The sequence below is a fragment of the Chiloscyllium plagiosum genome, unplaced genomic scaffold, assembly GCF_037043375.1.
Source record: "Chiloscyllium plagiosum isolate Xiang-an unplaced genomic scaffold, Cpla_swu_hap1 HiC_scaffold_18, whole genome shotgun sequence".
In the NCBI taxonomy this organism is placed as follows: Eukaryota; Metazoa; Chordata; class Chondrichthyes; order Orectolobiformes; family Hemiscylliidae; genus Chiloscyllium; species Chiloscyllium plagiosum.
Window position 1 is genome coordinate 53,630,891 of NW_028270156.1, and position 14,657 is coordinate 53,645,547.

Consider the following 14,657-nt stretch of genomic DNA (forward strand, 5'->3'; position numbering starts at 1 on the left):
AGGAAAGGTTGAGGCACTTGGGGTTGTTTTCATTGGAGAAAAGAAGGTTTAGGGGTGACTTGATAGAGGTGTATAAGATGATTAGGGGTTTAGATAGGGTCGACAGTGAGAATCTTTTTCCACGTATGGAGTCAGCTATTACAAGGGGGCATAGCTTTAAATTAAGGGGGGGTAGGTATAGGACAGATGTTAGGGGTAGGTTCTTTACTCAGCGAGTTGTGAGTTCATGGAATGCCCTGCCAGTAGCAGTGGTGGACTCTCCCTCATTATGGGCATTTAAGCGGGCATTGGATAGGCATATGGAGGATAGTGGGCTAGTGTAGGTTAGGTGGGCTTGGATCGGCGCAACATCGAGGGCCGAAGGGCCTGTACTGCGCTGTATTCTTCTATGTTCTATGTTCTAAACCTATCTCCTACTAAATTCCACCTCATTAATAACCCCACTTTCCACTCAAATAGCTATTTGATAACACTTCTCCCTGCCACCCCAAACTCAGATACATCTCTAGCAAGGTTCTTGCTAGCTACATGGCAGCAAAAGCATTACCCCTTTCCTTGCAGCCATGCGGTCCAAATTCTCACCCTCCCACCATCACCTCACCATCACCCCCCCACCCCAAAAACCCTGGTCACCATCCCCTGTCACCCTGGTGTCATGTATAACCCCAACCCTACAAGATTCAAAACAGGAAATCTGCATTTTCCAAATCAGAATCAAATTGTTCCTGTTCCTTTGCCCCAGACCTGAGTCACTTTACATTCCAGATGCCTGACACTAATGGAATTAAAAAGTCAGTGATTGTGGGAATTAAGTGTTGGATATTTTTTCCTGGGCTTTGTGCCCTGGAACATTGAAAGTTTAGAAAGTGTTTTGCAGATTTCCCAGTTAGCGTGAAATGGATTTTCTGATTTGAGTTGTGCAGTCTGTCTTGGTCTTTGGCCCATATTCAGTAAGCCCAGTTGTCTATAAATAAATAAATATGCTCTGAGACTTGTCATCTTTTGACAAAATAGCAGCAATGATTTGAAAGGAATTTTAAATGCTGATGGGGGCAGGGCCTGAGCCACCAGGTGTAAGACTTCCAGTTGAGAATTTTGCATTTTGGGGCATGACCTCACACCAAGGCATCAGCCCCAATTTTAACCTCACCACACTGGCAGGAACGCAGCAAATTTGGGTCAGACACTCCATTGATACTCGAGCTGATTATACCATCCATTGAAGACATAAACACGGTTAAAACTGACAAGCTACATCTGTCATGGGGACTCCAAGAGACAGCCAAGCAATATCATTCTTTGTTGTTCATCCATCTGTTATTGACAGTTTAACTTTGAAAACTACAGCTGAGGGCAAGCAGCCATTGGGACAAAGATGGTGGGGGGAGGGGAGAGAGAGAGAGACAGCATTGCTGTAACATTTTACAGAATTTGCCTGAGATTTTGTGCTGAACAATGTTTAATGGAAACGTTGACTGTTATGTGTTTAATATAAAGTTGATTGCCTCATGGCAATGGAATTAGGCTGAACGGCTATAGCCAGAATGCAGAGCCTTTCCGCTGGGTCAGGAACATCCTTAATAGGCTGCTGCCCATAGATGCCACATTGTCAGCTGGTGGCTAGCTTCTCCAATGAAAAGCTTCCCATTGCTGCTACATCGAATGTGTTTTATATGCATGGTGTTGGCACTTCAAATTTTAATTACAATTGGGAATTACAATTACATGGGAAAAGAGAATGGTGTACAGTTCCAATTATAATGTCAGGAATGACACACTGTTGACAACATCCCCAGCCCAACAATTCAAATTCCTTTTCTCCTCATCCCTAACAAAGGTACTGCTTCCCTCTGGGCAACTGTTCAGAATTATTCTGTACAGACTTTTCATGCAGCATGAGGTTATTACATCTTTTGATATGTGGAGGTCTATTCTCTTTACTCCAGATCACTGGGCATGTGTCATTGGAAAGCAAGGACTGAGCAATTAATGCAGCCTTGCCAGTATTTACCACATATCAAGGATAGTTTCTTTCAGAAGAAAAATCATTTTTAGTAGTGTCATTCATGATAGTAATAAGCAGTGGGGACTCTGATTACTTTGCGATTTCCCAGCCTGTGAGTGATGATACCAACTGTTAACTTAATCATAGAGTCATACAGCACAGAAACAGACCCTTCAGTCCAACCAGTCCATGCCAAACGTAATCCCAAACTGAACTAGTCCCACCAGCCTGCTCCTGGCCTTTTCCCCTCCAAATCTTTCCTATTCATGTACTCATCCAAATGTCTTTTAAATTGTATTTGCACCCACATCCCACCACTTCCTCAGGAAGTTCAATCCACATGAGAACCACCCACTGTATAAAAGATTTGCCCCTCATTTCTTTTTAAAATCTTTCTCCTCTCACCTTAAAAATGTACCCCTAGTCTTGAAATCCCTTATCCTCAGGAAAAAAACAGCTACCATTAACTCTATCTATACCCCCCATATTTTATAAACTTCGATAGGGTCCCCTCTCAATGTCCTTCAGTCCAGCCTATCCAGCCTTTCTTTATAACTTCTTGGAGATTACTTCACTCAGCAATAACCAAGATGCTAATTGACAGCTGTCTGTCCTGGGTATTTTGTATTGTTTCACTGGATAGTTCCTTTCCATATCAGGGAGATTTGCCACCACGCACTACCTTGGAAGCAATTGTGGGAGGTGGGGGAAGAAGCTTTAACACACCCACTTCTGGAATGTCCTTTTACAAAGAAGGTCTGGAGAGATGCAATGGCTTTTGTTGAGGCTTGTCCCATGATGCAGCACTCCATGTTGTACGGTCTTTTTCCCAAGAAGCACACCGAGACAAGCATTCCCTGCACCTGGAAGATCATTAACGCAGTGAATGGTGTTCCTGTGTATGGAGACCTTGACCAAGTGTTGCAGACTGGCCCGTTCCAAGGTCCAGGACTACGTGCTGAGGGACGCACTAAAGCTTGGGGCAGCTGTTGTCAAAGTGCAGTGGAGAAAGACCACCATCTTTCTGCCAAAGTACAATAGGAATCCACTCAATTATCGGATTATCTCATTGCTTCAAAATGTAAATATTTTCTTCCTGCATGAGTTAAAAATGCAATAGCCTGCTAGCTCTGGGGGATGTAAAATTCCAGTGCATCATTTGTGTTGGCTTTTCCTTGTTGGAGCGATTGGACAGAACAGAGTCTTTTGGATGTGCTTTAGCTAAACTTTTCATGAATAAAGTATATTTTTGGAATAAAAAATATCTTATTTCAAGATAGATTTCCACTCTACAACATTAAGACATTTAAAGCTTGTTAGTTACTTCTTATCTGATCGAAGGATTCAAAAGCATAACAATTAATCAAGGATAATTCGATGTCACCGTATTGCATTTGTAAATAAATGAAAACACATCTTCATGAATTAATAGTCCCTTAGAACAGTTAAGAAAAATAATTATGAATATTATGCTCTTCAAGGTGAGCAGTATTAGTATTCAGGAAAGGAGGTTTTTTTCCCATTTTAAGTATCGAGTATCTCCTAGGTCAGTCTTCAGATCTGATTAAAATGTACACCCTACATGTCCTACTTTGCCTTTATTCTCTGACCATACTATGGCTTCATCGAATGAGAGAGGGTTCACCTAACTGTTAGCTGATAGAAGAGACTTTATACCTACCAACCTGGGCCGAGAGATCAAAGGACACAGTCCAATCTACTGTGCTGCTGAGGCTGCCTTTTTAACCTGGAGTACAATTTTAGACCAAGGCTATTTTAGGGAAATTCAACGAGTCTGCTTTTCGAGTTCATCAAAGACAGGAACAAAGGTCAGAAATCAGACTGTTTAGAATTCACAGCACAGTAACAAACTATCCAGCCGAACTGGCCTCTGCTGGTTTTGTTCTCAACATGAACGACTTCATCTTATTAACCCTAATTTATTTTATTCTCCCAATCACTTACCTAGCTTATTACTTATCAAGATATGTATCTGTACTGTTCATCTCAACTATTTCATGTAGTAGCAAGATTCACACATTCTGGGTAGAGATGTTCCCCTTGAATTATATTTTGGATTAAAGAAATTATATTTGTATTCTGTAGCTTTGGACAGTCCACAAGTGGAAACAACTTTACATCGACCCTATCTAACCTCTTCATAATTTTAAAGCTTACTCAGTCATTCATTCTCATGTAGTGACTCGACGAAAACACATCATTGTTGGTTTTTTGTAACCTAGCACTGACTGCTGTACACAGACAGCAGGGCTGTTGTGAATTGAGTGATTCACTCTGATTTCTTGTAGCACTACCTGCAGTTGCAATACGAGCTGGGCAAAGGAAAATGATTCAATCCCATCTGGTACTGTGCAGCTTGTGTGTGAGTCTGCAAAGTAAAGGTTAACATGCTGCAGGAATGTGCACTGAGAAGGAGCTGGTGATGTGTGATTGTGGTGAGTTATTGCCTCACTGTACAGATTAAACACTCAAGCTATTGCTGTTCACTGAAGTGACATTCATATGAATTCTGTTTGACTCACACTGGTTGGGGCCTTCCATTAACATTCCACTCCAGCTCAGCTTCTTGTACAGGCTGCTCCAGATTTCAACACAAAGATGTTCAGGATTTCCCACACTATATTATCATTGAGGGACCCAGCTAAAGGTCTCTTTCTCCTCATTCGATGCCAATTGGGCATGGCAAACTGCACCAATTGTCATTGTGTGCTATAAATCGAGCTGAGGGTCATTTATTCCTTCTTTTTTCAAAGCAGAAAGATAGAGACAGAGGAAAGGCAGTGTTCATCCCTATATTCCTGCTTTCTGTGTTGAACTTTAACCTCGGCTGCAGAGATGAACAACTAGTGTCTAAATCATTGTGTTACTTTTTCGTCCCTCAGAGAAGTGACACATCCAATTCCTCTGTTTGCATCAGATTTTATCCACATGTGAGAAAATGTTACATGGAAATCTGCTAGTCTCATTTAAAATAGTGAGAAAAAGTAAAGCTAGCAGTATATGAAAATTTTGCCTGAAGAATATTAAACAAAAATTATTATTGGAGAAATTAAGTCAGGGTGAAGTACTGACCGTGATGTGTTAGGGATCAGTTTTCTTAATGTGTATTAAAATTAGGATTCAAAATATTGATACAAACCAGTCAAATGAGTAAGAGGGACTGTTAAATCTCAGGATGTATCTTGGGAATATAACAAGAATTAGACAAAATACATAAATAGGCAGAAGGATTGGTGGATCAAATTTAACATCGCAAATTAAAGTAATGAATATATGAAGACAAAAAATATAATATTTAATGTATAGTGTTTAAATTAGTTATGGATAAAGTTATATGAAAACTGAATGTTTAAGTGAAGTTGACACTTCTGTCAGACTCTGGTGGGGCAGTAAACAAAATTCAGTAAATGCTGAGTGAAGCCACCACTCTGCCAGCTACAATGACTTTGCTCCAGACCTGTGGTTAAACCACTGGCACCTGGGAATTGTACTATTATTATCATCAGGACATGTTTTGTTTCTTAATGAGGAACACTTTGGACATCACACTTCTACACAAGTGCAGCATAAAACCAAACATTTAGGCCACGCTGGAATTTTTTGATCTGAAAATGTGTTGCTGGAAAAGCGCAGCAGGTCAGGCAGCATCCAAGGAGCAGGAGAATCGACGTTTCTGACATGAGCCCTTCTTCAAAAGAGATGAACAACTAGTGAAACGTCGATTCTCCCGCTCCTTGGATGCTGCCTGACCTGCTGCGCTTTTCCAGCAACACATTTTCAGCTCTGATCTCCAGCATCTGCAGTCCTCACTTTCTCTTAGTGGAATTTTTTGATGACTATTAGCTGGTGCATTAGTGTCTTTCAAAAGCTAAGCTAGAATAGAAAAGGGTAATGAAGTAAATGAAGTAAAAACCACCAGGATCAAAACTAGGATCATTGTTCTTCACAATTTACCTTCCTGATTTACACTTTTGGAATCAAGAACACAATTTCCAAATGTGTGAATGACAATAAATTGTTGGGTTTGCATAGTTAACAGTGAGGAGGAATTGTAAGAATATATAATAAGCTTGCAGATTGGGCATATAATTGGCAAATTAAATTCAACACAGAAAAGTTTGACACATTATATTTTGGTAAGGAAAATACAGACATTATATATTAATTGGAAAGTAAGAATTTGCTGAGTTAAAGGAGCAAAGAGATACGTCAGAATAAATTCATGCTCCATTGAAAGGAGTGATGTAGGTTATTGAGTCACAGAGAGTCAGAGTTTTCACAAAATGAAAGAGGCTCTTCAGCCCATTAGCTGAATGCAAAACACCCATCTAGTCTAAGTCAAGATTAGAGTGGTGCTGGAAAAGCACAGCAGGTCAGGCAGCATCCAAGGAGCAGGAAAATCGATGTTTCGGGCAAAAGCCCTTCATCAGGATTGAGGCAGGGACCCTCCAAGGTGGAGAGATAAATGGGAGGGGGTAGGGCTGGGGACAAGGTAGCTAAGAGTGCAATAGGTGAATGGGGGTGGGGATTAAGGCGATAGGTCGGAGAGGAGGGTGAAGCGGATAGGTGGGAAGGAAGATAGGCAGATAGAACAGGTCATGAGGATGGTGCTGAGCTGGAAGGTTTGAACTGGGGTAAGGTGGGGGAAGGGGAAATGAGGAAACTGGTGAAGTCCACATTGATGCCCTGGGGTTGAAGTGTTCCGAGGCGGAAGATGAGGCATTCTTCCTCCAGGCGTCGGGTGGTGAGGGAGTGGCAGTGGAGGAGGCCCAGGACCTGCATGTCCTCAGCAGAGTGGGAGGGGGAGTTGAAATGTTCAGCCATGGGGCAGTGGGGTTGATTAGTGCAGGTGTCCCGAAAATGTTCCCTAAAGCGCTCTGCGAGAAGGTGTCCAGTCTCCCCAATGTAAAGGAGACTGCATCAGGAGCAACAGATACAATCAATGACATTGGCGGATATGCAGGTTAAGCTTTGATGGATGTGGAAGGCTCCTTTGGGGCCTTGGATGGAGGTGAGGGGGGAGGTGTAGGCGCAGGTTTTGCAATTCCTGTGGTGGCAGGGGAAGGTGCCAGAAGGGGAGGGTGGATTATTGGGGGGGCATGGACCTGACCAGGTAGAAACAGAGGGAACAATCTTTGCGGAAAGCAGATAGGGGTAGGGAGGGAAATATATCCCTGGTGGTGGGGTCAGTTTGTGTGTCGCGGAAATGTCGGCGGATGATGTGGTTTATATGGAGATTGGTAGGGTGGAAGGTGAGGACCGGGGGGTTGGCACATAACCTTGTAACACTAGCACTTGGCACATAACCTTGTATGCTATGGTGTTTCAAGTGTTCATCCAAATAATTCTGGTGGTTCTTAAATGTCTTGAGGGTCCTTGCCTCTACCAGCAGCCTATCTAGTCTGTCTCCACAGCTAAATCATTCCAGACCAGGCAACTTTCTGGTGAATTTCACTGCATCCTATTCAGAGCAATCACATTTTTCTGTGACAATCAGAACTGCACACAATATCAATTGTGGCCTAACTTTATATACTGCCCCATCATAAGCTCACTGCTCTTGTGTTCAGTGCCTGGACTAATAAAGGCAAGTATCCCACATGCCTTCGTGACTATCTTAACCACCAACTAAATGTCTTCAAGAATTTGTGCACATGCACACTAAGATCTCTCTGATCCATTGTACTACCTAGGGTCCGATCATCCAATGTGTACTCCCTTGCATTGGTTTGTCTGGTACAGGTGGCGACGCAGCATTGCCCGGCAGTGAAAGATGGCGCCTGAACAGTGGTAACTTCGATGTTTGTTGGGTCCGGTGAAGATAATGGAAAATGGGTGGAGGAGGAATGGAGGTGTGGGCATTGTTGATGATGATAAGCTGGCTCAAGACCAATAGACTCTCTTTAAGCTATATCTTCCTATATGGTCCTTTATTAGAGTCATAGAGTCATAGAGATGTACAGCATGGAAACAGACCCTTCGGTCCAACCCGTTCAGGCCGACCAGATATCCCAACCCAATCTAGTCCCACCTGCCAACACCCGGCCCATAACCCTCCAAACCCTTCATATTCATATACCCATTCAAATGCCGCTTAAATGTTGCAATTGTACCAGCCTCAACCTCTTCCTCTGGCAGCTCATTCCATACACGTACCACCCTCTGTGTGAAAAAATTGCCCCTGAGGTCTCTTTTATATCTTTCCCCTCTCACCCTAAACCTATGCCCTCTAGTTCTGGACTCCCCGACCCCAGGCAAAAGACTTTGCCTATTTAACCTATCCATGCCCCTCATAATTTTGTAAACCTCTATAAGGTCACCTGTCAGCCTCCGACACTCCAGGGAAAACAACCCCAGCCTGTTCAGCATCTCCTTATAGCTCAAATCCTCCAACCCTGGCAACATCCTTGTAAATTTTTGCTGAACCCTTTCAAGTTGCACAACATCTTTCCGATAAGAAGGAGATTAGAATTGCATGCAATATTCCAACAGTGGCCAAACCATGGTCCTGTACAGCCGCAACATGACCTCCCAACTCCTGTACTCAATACTCTGACTAATAAAGGAAAGCATACCAAACACCTTCTCCACTATCCTATCTACCTGTGACTCCACTTTCAAGGAGCTATGAACCTGCACTCCAAGGTCTCTTTGTTCAGCAACACTCCCTAGGACCTTACCATTAAGTGTATAAGTCCTGCTAAGATTTGCTTTCCCAAAATGCAGCACCTCGCATTTATCTGAATTAAACTCCATCTGCTACTTCTCAGCCCATTCTTAAGTTATTTAAAATGGCACCAAATCATGGCGATAAATAAAAGCTATTTGATATTTTATTGTATGCTTACTGTAAAATACACATAATAATAAAATCATTCATTCATTCAAATAGCATCACCTCCCACTTTTCAGGATTAAATCTTATTTGCTGCTGCTGACACTGTAAGAAGGATGCACCATCTGCTGCTAACTATGGAATTATGGGAATGGAGTATAAAAGTAAGCAAATCTTAGTACAACTGTACAGAACATGGACAGAACATATTAAGGGTACAATGTACAGATCGAATCTCCTAACTTTAGAAGCAATATATTTGTATTGAAAGCTGTTCAGAGTGGGTATTCAGTTATGAGAAAAGTAAATGCAGGTCGGGCCCATACTAATTGAAGATTAGAAGAATGTGAAGTGATCTTATTGAGATGTATAAGAGTTGACAAAGTGCTGATGGGAGAAAAAAGCGACACTCCTATTTAAGACAGAGATGAGGAAGAATTTCTTCTCTCTGAGGATCATACGTATTTTGAATTCTTATGCTCAGAAACCAGTGGAGGCTGGGTTATTATCTTCAAGTCAAGAGTGTGGTACTAGAAAAGCACAGCAGATCAGGCAGCATCCAAGGGGCAGGAAAATTGCCGTTTTGGGCAAAAGCGCTTCATCGGGATTCCCGATGAAGCGCTTTTGCCCGAAACATCGATTTTTCTGCTCCTCGGATGCTGCCTGACCTGCTGTGCTTTTCTAGTACCACACACTTGACTCTAATCTACAGCATCTGCAGTCCTCACTTTCGCTTCATTACCTTCAAGACTGAGTTAGACAGATTTATATTCTCTACAGGATTCAAGGGTTATGGTGGAGCTGGTAAGAAGGTGGAGTCAGGGCCATTATCACATGCACCATGATCTTATTGAATGGGCTGGAAAACCTCCTCCTGCTCCTATTTCCTAACAATTTCAAAAGCATCCCCAAGTGCCCTGAGGTTTTCATGGACATTTTTTTTTTCCTATTGTAAATAATGAGTCAAAATACAGACACATTGGTTTGGTAAGGGAAAATAAAAATCAAGGTCTAAAAACAAACATCAATAAGATATCTCCTTTAAGAAGTCAAACCTTAAAGGTCATTGATGGGCTGTTTTACATGGGGGCCAAAAGAGATAGAGGACAACCAACACCATCCCCCAGCCCAGCCCATATTAGGAACCTGTCTATCAGACTTATTGCCAGAAAAATGAAGGTAACTGAGTTACATGCAAGACAGCGAGAATATTTCTGGAAACGCAAAGCAATTATTAATCATGAAACACATTGTGCTGTGAAGTGGGAAGCCAAACCTCAGTGTCAGATCTGTGACCTACACTTCGAGCCTCAGAACAATGGGCCTAATAAAGTTTATTTTTAAATACAATGCTATTGATTTTACTTATACCTGAGCAGCATTGTGTAGGGAATTATATAATAACGTTTAAATTGGAGAATTTATCGGAACAATACAGAAATGAAAAGTGACTGCAGTCCTACCCCATTTGCCAAACTTTTTGAACTTACCAACCTAGCAGCAATTCTGATGTCCAGCTGATTAGCAACTCATTTGTTGGTATCTTTCCACTGCTACTTTAATTGCACTTCGTTTCACCTCATCAGACTGTCAGAACCTTTAAGTGACTCTCAGATGAGAGAAGGCAGTGAAGTCACTGAAAATTCTGTTCTGCAATATAACAAGGACAACTCCCAGCGCTAACCTCATCCAGTCTCAGCCTCAACAGTAAAAGCTAAAGAGAGGAATTATCCAGGGGTCTACTCATGATGTTTATAAACAGTATCCATTGTGACTGTCATGCGGGAGAGCAAAATTTATTCGGGTTATAATCCACCACCAATTGTCAGTAAGGACACAAACACCAATTGTTAATGCCTAATAATGGCTCCCACTGATTGTGGACACTCTCAAGCAAGAATCCAGTGCTTCCAAAAGAGAACGAGTGTGTTTGGGAAAATACATTGGCAGAAATTGTATTTGTCCATCATGGGGTTAACAATGCGATTAAGTACTTAACATTCACTTGAGTGTCACGTGTCTGCTGACTGGGTACAGCCAGTGACACAGAGAGGATCAGCTAAGGATCAGGGTCAATGAGATTAGGGTACAAAGCAACTCACATCTCAGCCCACTTAGACAACCCAGCTGAAAGAAAACAACAGAACACACAGGAAGACTAGGGCACTCAGTATTCCCAGCAGAACTCTCCATAACATCCCATTCCAGCACTGTATTAGCAAAGGACAAAATCAGGCCATCTAAGGGAAGGAAGGAGTATATCAGTGTGAGGACAAATACACACACACACACACACACGTTTTCCCTAATTTGTGCTTTTTTAATTAGTGCCATGGCTAAAATTCAGTGTGCTGAACAGAGCAAAATTGTTCATTGCTACGTTGTTGGCGTTGCATCCCTCAATGACACAACTGTATCCAGCAGGAATCTCCCATATGATCATCATACTCCCACCTCAGGATTGTAATCACACTCCTGCGTGTCTCAGAAATTCACAACATTACTCTTACTGGAGAGTAAAATAAAAACACTAACAACTGTGTCTGAAAAGCAGTAAAAGGAAGAAATGCGACAAAATGGTGACCGAAAAAAGTGGAAAATTGACTAGAAAGCTGAGAGGCACTCATCTTACTCTTCTCAACATTCCCTGGAGCCCACAGGGAATGGGTACAACCTGTGCTAACTGTATTTATGTTGTAGACACTGCAATTTTCTTGGGTACAGTTGGAATAATTATACCTCGAGTAAAGGTCGAAGTGGATGATATATTGAAATGGTAGTTCATTTATGGTCTTCCTGATCTCCTTTCTTACACCTTACATCTGGAAAATGGCAAAGCATTAGAGAAATGTCAACATTTGTTGAACTATCCACTCACCATGAATCAGTGATTTCACCTGGAGACGTAAGAAAGGGAGACATTGATACAAAATAGAAACAATGTGTTTCCTCAAGTAAAGGGATTTGATACAGTAGGAAAAATTTACTCAAGATGCTTTCCCAAAGTGGAGTTGCAGGTAGACAGTGTGGTGAAGTAGTCTTTTGGTACGCTTGGTCAGTGCATAGAGTATAGGACTTGGGGCGTCATGTTGCAGCTGTACATGACATTAGTGAGGCTGAAGTGGGTACTGCAGATGCTGGAGAATAGAGTCAAGATTAGAGTGGTGCTGGAAAAGCACAGCAGATCGGGCAACATCCGAGGAGCAGGAAAATTGATGTTTTGGGCAAAAGCCCTTCATCAGAAAATTGTGAGGTCACTTTTTGGAATGCTGTGTATAATTCTGATCTGCTTCCTATGGGGAGGATGTTGTTGAACTTGAGAGAGTGCAGAAAATATTTACAAGGATGCTGCTTGGACTGGAGGGCTTGAATAAAAGAGAGATGCTGAATAGACTGGGGCTTTTAACCCTGGACCGTCGGAGGCTGAGGGGTGACCTTATAGAGGTTTATAAAACCATAAGGAGCATGGATAGGGTGAATAGCCAAAATCTTTTTCCTAGGGTGATGGAGTCCAAAACTAGAGGGCATAGATCTAAAGTGAGAGGGGAAAGATTTTAAAAAGGACCTGATGGGTTACTTTTTCATGCAGTGAGTGATGCATGTAAGGAATGAGCTACCAGAGGAGGTAGTAGAAGCTAGTACAATTACAGCATTTAAAAGCGTCTGGATGTATATGAATTGGAAGAGTTTAGAGGGATATAGAAAAAATGCTAGCAAATGGAACTAGGTCAGATTGGGATGTCTGATTTCCCTGGTCAAGTTGGACCAAATGGTCTGTTTCCGTGCTGTATGACTCTATGTCTCTATGACTTTATAAACAGGACAGGGTAACAAGATAAGGCAACAATGAAAAAGTGACATTGTGCACAACTGTTTTCATAGAGAATTAAGAGCAACACTAGACACCGAATATATCAGGAATGTAACTGAGCTCCAGCATTGAGTAAGCTGGGGGAGTCTTTGAAAATTAGCAAAGCTTGTGGGAAATTGATTGCTAAAGTCTACCAGATTTTCTGCAGAGCTGCCCACCTGTCTCTGTCAAACCACTCCATAGCATTCTCCCAGCACTGTTAGATACTCTGTCAGGAGCCGATCTCAAATATTTAAATTCATTGAGCCTCAGAAAGTTTCTGAGACCAGTAACAGAACTGGCAGACCAAATTCATGCCCCAAAGCTCTTGGAGATAATAAAGCTGAAAAATCTACATAGTCGTGTCGACCAAGTTCCTAAAATGGCCACCAAGATTGCTAACACTCATCTTGATTAAGGGCAGGTCAAGAAACACATGGAATTAGTTCAATTGTTTATTTTTCTCATCTGATACATACGGAGAAAACAGTTCAGAAAGCAATGTTCCAAGATGACAGCAACAATAGTTGCATTAAATAACATCTTTCTCATAGAATTCCAACAGTGTAGAAGCAGGCCATTCAGCCCATCAAGTCCACACTGATCTCCAAAGAGCATCCCACCCCCTGACTCTATAACCCTCCATTTCCCACCTAACCTACACAACCCACCTAATCTGCATATCTTTGGACTGTGAGAAGAAAACCATACAGACACAGGGAGAATGTGCAAACTCCACACAGAGAGTCAACCAAGGCTAGAATAAAACCCAGGCCTGTGGCGCTTTGAGGCAGCAGTGCTAACCACTGAGCTACCGTGCCACCCCTAAAAGTCATGAAAAGTCTTAAGACACTTCAGAGGATCCAAATCAGACATATCATGGCAGTGAACTCCACAAAGAGATATTAGAACAGCATGGTCAAACAGGGGTGTGTTTGAAGGAGTGTCTTAAAAAGAAGAAAGAGTGGTAGGGATAGTGCAGTGATGACAATTGGAGATAAATACGAGGTCAGAATTGGAGTAGCGCAGTAATTTTGTGAGGCTGTGTGACTGCACAACACTTGGACAATGTGATACAATTCATAGTCATGGATAGTGACTTCCTATACTCAGTGAAGGACAGCACAGGTTGGAGGCTAGATGCAGAGCTAGTCTAATCCAGAAAATGACTCCTATGTTGACATACAGAAAAAGAAACAGAACTCAGGAGACCCCATGACCAAGGATTAATAGGGGCAAACAAAGGAGAAAGAAATGAACAAAGAAATGAATTATGTTTCCCATGAGAACAGTCAATCAGATAATAAAAGGACAGTTCCATTAATAACTGTAACCTCACACTGATAAAACTCTTATTTTAATCACTATAATATGATATGTAAAATATGCATTGTTCTCCTGTGTTTATCTTATTGCCACCTGACCTACTCAGGAGAGCCCTTATCAGAGTTCTGTACAAATCATGTTTGCATTTGAAGGTCACACGTTCATTCACACCCCAGTTACACAGACTTCATTCTAGTCCAATTAGCTGTCATCATATCCGAATGACCTCTCTTCTGCCCACTAGTGCTCAAAGAATAGGCTTGTGCAATTTGTAAATAAAAACAAGGACCAACTGACTGCAAAGGAGGTGATCAGAGCCCACAAAGACCTGATGCAAATCCATTTACTTCTCAGTACGTTTTAAAATTGTTCATTTTCTTTTCGCATATCTCCTTAAAGTACTGAGTCTAATCACAAGGAGGAACCAGACCATTGGAACGGTCACTATCGAGTGCCTGGCCCGTGTTTTCATACTTTGTGTCATTCCAAATAATGACTGTTCACAAGGTGCGCAATCATATAAGGTTAGCAAATCTGAAAGCATGAACATTTACATATTCCAGTGGCAGCAAAAAGTTGTTAAATAATATGTCCATCAGGCACGTCAGAAGAAAGACATT

General features: G+C 41.9%; 1 protein-coding gene across 5 annotated transcripts in view; it reads right to left on the reverse strand.

The window, feature by feature from the left end:
- Positions 1-14,657, reverse strand: part of myrf (myelin regulatory factor) — a 233,421-nt gene that overhangs the window by 134,165 nt on the left and 84,599 nt on the right. The gene's annotated exons all lie outside the window — the stretch shown is intronic.